This window comes from Austrofundulus limnaeus, unplaced genomic scaffold (assembly GCF_001266775.1).
Source record: "Austrofundulus limnaeus strain Quisiro unplaced genomic scaffold, Austrofundulus_limnaeus-1.0 Scaffold169, whole genome shotgun sequence".
Classification (NCBI taxonomy): Eukaryota; Metazoa; Chordata; class Actinopteri; order Cyprinodontiformes; family Rivulidae; genus Austrofundulus; species Austrofundulus limnaeus.
The window spans coordinates 39,254-45,492 of NW_013952571.1; the positions used below are offsets into that span (position 1 = coordinate 39,254).

Genomic DNA, 6,239 nt, shown 5'->3' on the forward strand with positions numbered 1-6,239 from the left:
TTTGTTGAATCTGACGTGACATGTTCGTATGAACCCTTTGTACGAACAAAAGTAAGAGAAATTTAGGATAAGAATTCAAACATATTCTTGCATGAGGCCCATTGTTCTACTGAGAGAAAGATATTCAGCTGAAAATCTTCCCAGGAGTGGGCCGATCAACTAACTCACCCTGAAGGTTAGACTGTGTAATGATCAGAGAAAGGAGCTCCATCTGGTTTCAGTCAGTCAATCAGTCTCTTCAGGCCTCAGTTAGCAGGTCAAAGGTTAAAGGTCATGCCAGGACAAGTCTGTTTTGTTTAAAAAGAGAACAGGAATAAACCTCTCCTCTATAAAAAACACACAGGCAGCACCCCAACCAATCACAGCAGATATGCACAATCAGCTCCTCCCTGCCATCAGCACGGTGGAGGAGGGCTGATGGTTTGGGCTCCTCACAGTCTCTGAGTGGTCCATAACTTCCTCTGTAGATCAAAGGGTTCTAGATCTGAGTCCATCTGTCASACAGCTGAAGTTTGGACCAAACTGGGTCCAACAGAACAGAACCATGATCCCAAACCCAGCAGCTGATGTACAACAGAAYGGGTCAAAAACAAAAGAACCAAGGTGCTGCAACAGTCCAGAGTCCAGAACCTGGACCTGACTGAAACCTTATGGTGGACCTTCATGAGCTGAATGAACTGAAGAAACACTGGGATGAAGAATGGAACAAAATACTGATGAAGTTCTACAGAAAACCGCTAGTTCTGCTGCTAAAAGTGGTTTTACAAGGTGCTGGATCARGAGCTGTACCATTTTTTCATTCATAGATTTTAGTTTTGGCTTCATATTAGTTTAATAAAGAAAGACACAAAGAGATCTGTTGTACGTTTTTGTTTATCTGTGTTAGATTGGAATGATTGTAGAACCTGTTAAAGACCAGATAATGATTAATTAAAACAGTGGGACTTTTATTTTCCATGACAGTAATGTTAAGAAAGCAAAGTGCAGAGGGTTAATCCAAAAAGCCTGGTTTACRACTTCTCCATATATGGATTAGACTGCAGTGCTTGTATAAAGGTGGTCAGTGAACTCCAACAGACATTTTGCAAACTCTTGAGCAATCTGCCGTTGCGTTCAGCTGCGAATGTGAACTAAGCTGCTCCTTGTTACAAGCTAAAAGCGTAAAAGTAAAAGCATGGTCAGAAAATCAATTTCAGAAAGTGTGACTTCCTTCAGAGAGGCGTTTATCTGCTGGTTCTCTGTATCAAAATTGACCTGATTCAGTTTGTAAGAAGCTTGCACTCACAGAATGTCTGCACACCAGAGAAAACCAGATAAAACACATTATGGATGTGATGTTACTGTTGAATGATCCAAGCCATCAGCACATGAGCTTATTATCATAGTGACATCATTATAATGAGGTTCTGAAAAAAGYGTTGTCTTGAATAATTCCTTAGTTTTAGTCATTAATATGTTGTAAAATCTGACTGATTTTAGTCTAAAATAACCAACTTATTTTATAAATACAATAATGTCCAACTGCAGACAGAAAAATAAATCTGACATTGCCTAATTACAGTTTTAAACTCTCAGATTCTGATAAACCAAGCYATAAATGACCAAATAAATATGTATTATTAAAATAACTCCTCTACTGTCACTGTAATCATCACATTTTAACTTTTTGAATAATTTTTAAATTATTTCCTTCATTTTTCAGTCTTTAGTTTTTCTTGGTGAGCATCAGCTCTTTGTGGTCAAACATTAATAAACACAAACATGACTGTGTTCTTTAATGGCAGCACCGAGGAAAAGAGAAAAAACAAGCTAGTGGATTCAGGTTGTAGGAACCAGCTGCTCAGTCACAATAAAMTCAAACTAGTTAGCTAACTTAGCTTTTAGCTCCATTTAGTGAATTAAAATACAGGAAGTGGAGAAAACTGCGACAGTTATAGCTCGACACACTGGACTAAAGTTAAAACATTATATATTACTTGAAGAATAATACTTACCCACATGTACARCAGAAAGGAGACCAAAAAACACGACCAGCAGCAGAACCAGTCGATCGGGTCGATCCACTGATGTCAACTTCCGGAACCTAGAGGTAAACTTCCGGTTACAGTTTTCTTCACAATAAAAGCATAATCACCGAACGTTTTTCTTGTAAGCACGTGAAAGTGTCCAAATATCTATAACAATAAAGAACAATTAAAAAATAAGAATAACAATTCGGAGGTGATGATTAATATTGTTTCAAGTCAAGTTTTTGTATGTATGTATAGAAGTAAAAGCAGCACATGCCGATTTATAAACATAGGACAGGACTGACTAAAATTATTAAGCAATAGTTTAGATAAGGCCTTTTGAACAAGCAGCCCTTGGGATGAAGGTGTTTTTTTTTTTTTTTTTTTAGAAAAGTGGTCAGAACCCCAAGAACAATTTTTTACTGAATATAATATGAATATAACTCTTCAAAACAATTAATTTATTGAATGCAATTTCCTAAACTTTTACATTACAGCCAGTTTCAGAATGTCATGGCTAGTGTCCCTTGCAGCAGCAGCTTGCTGTAGCACTTCCAGTGAAGTAAAATGAAGTGTGGGATACATTTCTGCTGTAATTTGAAGCTAATTAAAGCTAAACTATATAGTGCTGCCATGGAACCTTTTTTTAGATTGGAGTTAATTTAGGACAGCTTTGTTTTTGTCCCATAAACTAGTCTTTAGCTCGTCATCAGTCCCATCAGAATGAAGACTCGTGTTTGAACTGACACTATTTCAACACTGTCTTGTTTTTACGGTCTCACAGTTTATTGTGACACAAAGTATAGGACTGACTTTGTCATCAGATATCACAAAATATTTTGTTTTGCTTTTATAATTTAAATTTTTTTCTTGTTGTTTGAACCACATGCTTTAAAATGYGCAYAGTCTGCTTTATGTACATGSTGTTCTATTTCKTGTAAGCTCCGCCCCCTAAGGCTATCGCTGATGGGTATCCGTCACGCCCTGCGCACATTCTGCAGAACCAATAGTCYACGCCCAYGTACYGYGTGGCCCCCCTCGGTCCGCATAAAAGCCASCCGGACCGGTGCTCTACTCCCTCTTTTTCTTCAGCTTTGTGATCAGTGTTCTACGCCAATCCGAACTTCGAAGAAATGCCTGATCAAGCGAGGACTTGCCCTGTCTGTGTCACTGGATACATGCTGTCGACCGACCTGCATGTGGTGTGTGAGGGMTGGTGCCGACCATGYCAACCAGGCWCTGACGGCGGAGGCCACATGCCTGGCATGCAGGAAGCTGTCGGTGGAGAAGAGGCAGCGGCGGGTTGACTTCTTCACTGACCAGGATGAGGGGTTCGAGCTTTTTGACCCTGTCCCGCTCGACCAACTCATTGACTTTGGACTGGAGTCAGATGACCCCGTTTCAGAGGGCGAAGGCGACAGTGGCGGCCCRGTTCACCCCTCCCAGGCAGGAGGGCTGGACTCGGGCTCATGAGGTGAGGAGGAATCAAGGGAGCTGGGTCTTCCTCGCTCCTCTTCCATGCCACTACCGTCCATCGGGGCTCTTGTGAGTGTCCTCCCGGACATCATTCAGCAGGCAGTGGATRCCAAGGGACTGGCGGTTCCTAAGGTGCTGGCGCCCCCACCAGATGGACTGGCAGGACAGTTTGCAYCACCATTTGCTGGCCCCCGGGTTGCGGTTTGGCYGCAWTTCCCCATGGTTCAGTCGTACCTKGCRTCTGCCARCAGAGACCCCACYAGYGCCGRTGTCRTCCTGCGTGGAYGTGACCAAGGTGGAGGGGATGACCGATTCTAGTTTTCCGCCGGTTTCAGGACTGGAACCTGYGCTTTCCATGGTCTTCGGCGTCGARAYGGTACRGTCAGCCGGRCGGCGACCCTACCCTCACARCATGGCAGACMAGCAGCTCGTCAACTGGACCSACCRGTCCCACCAATGTGTGGCACAGGCTRCAACGAACAACATCGCTCTCCTGGCCTTCAACATCTCTAAGAGAGCGGCGGAGWGCGAGGCATGGCAGGAAAAGAAGGTGGAGCTCTGTGCAGCGGCCGACACGATTTTAAATCTTTGCGCCGCTCAGGCCGTGTGTGCGTYCCGCATCATGGCGTGGATGAATCYGCTACAGAGGCAGATGTGGCTGCGTCTCGCCCCTTCCATCTGATGCYGGAGGGCCCCGTCAACCCCGAMGGGCTCTTTGGGCACCAGTACCAGTGCCTGTTGGAGCATCTCAACACGACGCAGGCAGTGCAGGAACAGTTCCGGCAGCAGTCGCGTTCACGACCAGCTCACCAACAAGCTTCCTCATCCGGCCCTTGGAGGGATCGCCGGGCTCAGAGGCAGCAGACTCAGTGCGCACCAACAGAGACTGCCCCCTGCTCGTCTCCTGCTCYGGCACCAGCAGCGGCGCCTAAGAGCATCACAAGCTCTTACAGCTCCAGGATCATTACTCTGGATGGGTTCTGTCCTCCCCYTCACAGTTCTGAGGAGGAAGCAGTCTCTCACCTGCTGTGCCCYRTGCGCACGCTCTCGTGTTATGTGATGCGCACGGCAGAGATAAGGCGCTCTCAGTGTCTATTTGTTCATTACAGAGAGCAGTCTGCAGGACAACCTCTGTCTTCTCAAAGATTGTCATATTGRATTTGCGAGGCTATTTYGCAGGCTTACAYCTYRTCAGGTCTGCAGCCYCCAGCTGTACTGTCAGCTCAYTCCACAAGGGGGATCTCTTCTTCCTCTGCTCTGTACAGCRGAATGKCAATTCAGGAGATCTGCTCTGCAGCTTCCTGGTCATCCCCTTRTCCTTTCATCCATTTTTATCTGCATGAAGTTTCGGGCTCTTCTCTGACTCACTCTGTTCTCAGGACCTTGTCAGAGTAGTGTATTTGGTCTAAATTTGTTAGACAAAAGAATTACTTCTGTGCTTGAAGTGGTACTGCACGTACGGTGCTTTGTCTCTTCTTCACATCATCTAGATCATGTGATGGGCACGGGGACTTATGCAAGTTTTCTTGTTCAATGTGTGAATCAGCTGTTGTCATTGCCCCCTGTTTATGCAGAAACATCACAAGAGTTTTKGGCGGAAGCTTCACGAGTCTGTTAAGCCGGTGATGCGCAGACTACATTGGGCTCCTCCTCTACACCCATCAGCGATAGCCTTAGAGGGCAGAGCTTACACGAAATAGAACGTTGGTTACATATTGTAACCCCAGATTCTACAAGTGTAAGCGCAGCCCTCTAGGAATCGGGGCCTCACCTGCTTCTGTAGCTGAAAAAAAGCTATCGGGAGTAGAGCATCGGTCCGGCCCGTTTTTATGTGGACCGAGGTGGGGCCACATGGTACGTGGGCGTAGACTATTGGTTCTTCAGAATGCTTGTGGGGCGCGAGGGATATCATCAGCGATAGCCATAGAGGGCTGCACTTACACTCACAGAATCTGGGGTTATAATACGTAACCAATGTTCACTTGTTTCCTGTTTTTGTTGTATTTATGCAGTTATAGCACCACACATGGGCCTGGCAAAGTTACTACAGCTTTACATTTTGTGAGCATTTGTAGAAGGTGTGTCATGTAAATGAGAATATTTTCAGAAACAAGATAATAAGATAATGTTGGAAAATTGTTTCAGACCTGAGTTAGATATTCAGACAGTCAGTTATTTTTACAACTTGGAACTGGAAAATACTGACTTTGGAGTAAAATGAAAACAATATAATGTCTATTTTTTGAAAAGGAGGCCACACAAAGAGCTGTCTTCAACACATAAGACAATTGTTCATAACCTATTAACAGAAGCATTTTTTTTTCAAAAGAACTCAACTATCAGTGGGAGAAAACAGGAAATTACTGTTTGCCTGACAGATGCCTGACTGCGCCTGAAAATTTAATCTAATTTCTCATTTAACTGCAGTGTCTGCTTCAGCTCTCTGTGGATGGCTGGCAGCTCACCAGGCAGAAATATTACATTGATAAAGTACTCTCTAGTCTGTACTATTCTTATTTTATTTTTAAATAAAAAAATTGTTTATTTAAAAAAACTATTCACAGCACAGGAGCTGCTCACATGAACAAAATGTAAAATTGCTTTGACTACTTAGCAGGCAGTTTACTCTGGTAATTTGACTACAATCTGGTAAAAACAGTTCAAAAACCTGCCTCTCTGATGGTATGGGAGTGCATTAGTGCATCTGGCATGGCCACTCACACATATGGAAAGACTCTATTGATGCAAAGAGGT

General features: G+C 44.0%; 1 protein-coding gene across 1 annotated transcript in view; it reads right to left on the reverse strand.

Moving 5' to 3' along the window:
• The window catches only part of aco1 (aconitase 1, soluble), a gene marked incomplete in the record, with an annotated part of 30,955 nt that extends 28,874 nt beyond the window's left edge, over positions 1–2,081 (reverse strand). The window contains 1 exon segment of the mRNA XM_014017465.1: positions 1,995–2,081.
• Positions 2,082–6,239: the final 4,158 nt, after the last annotated feature.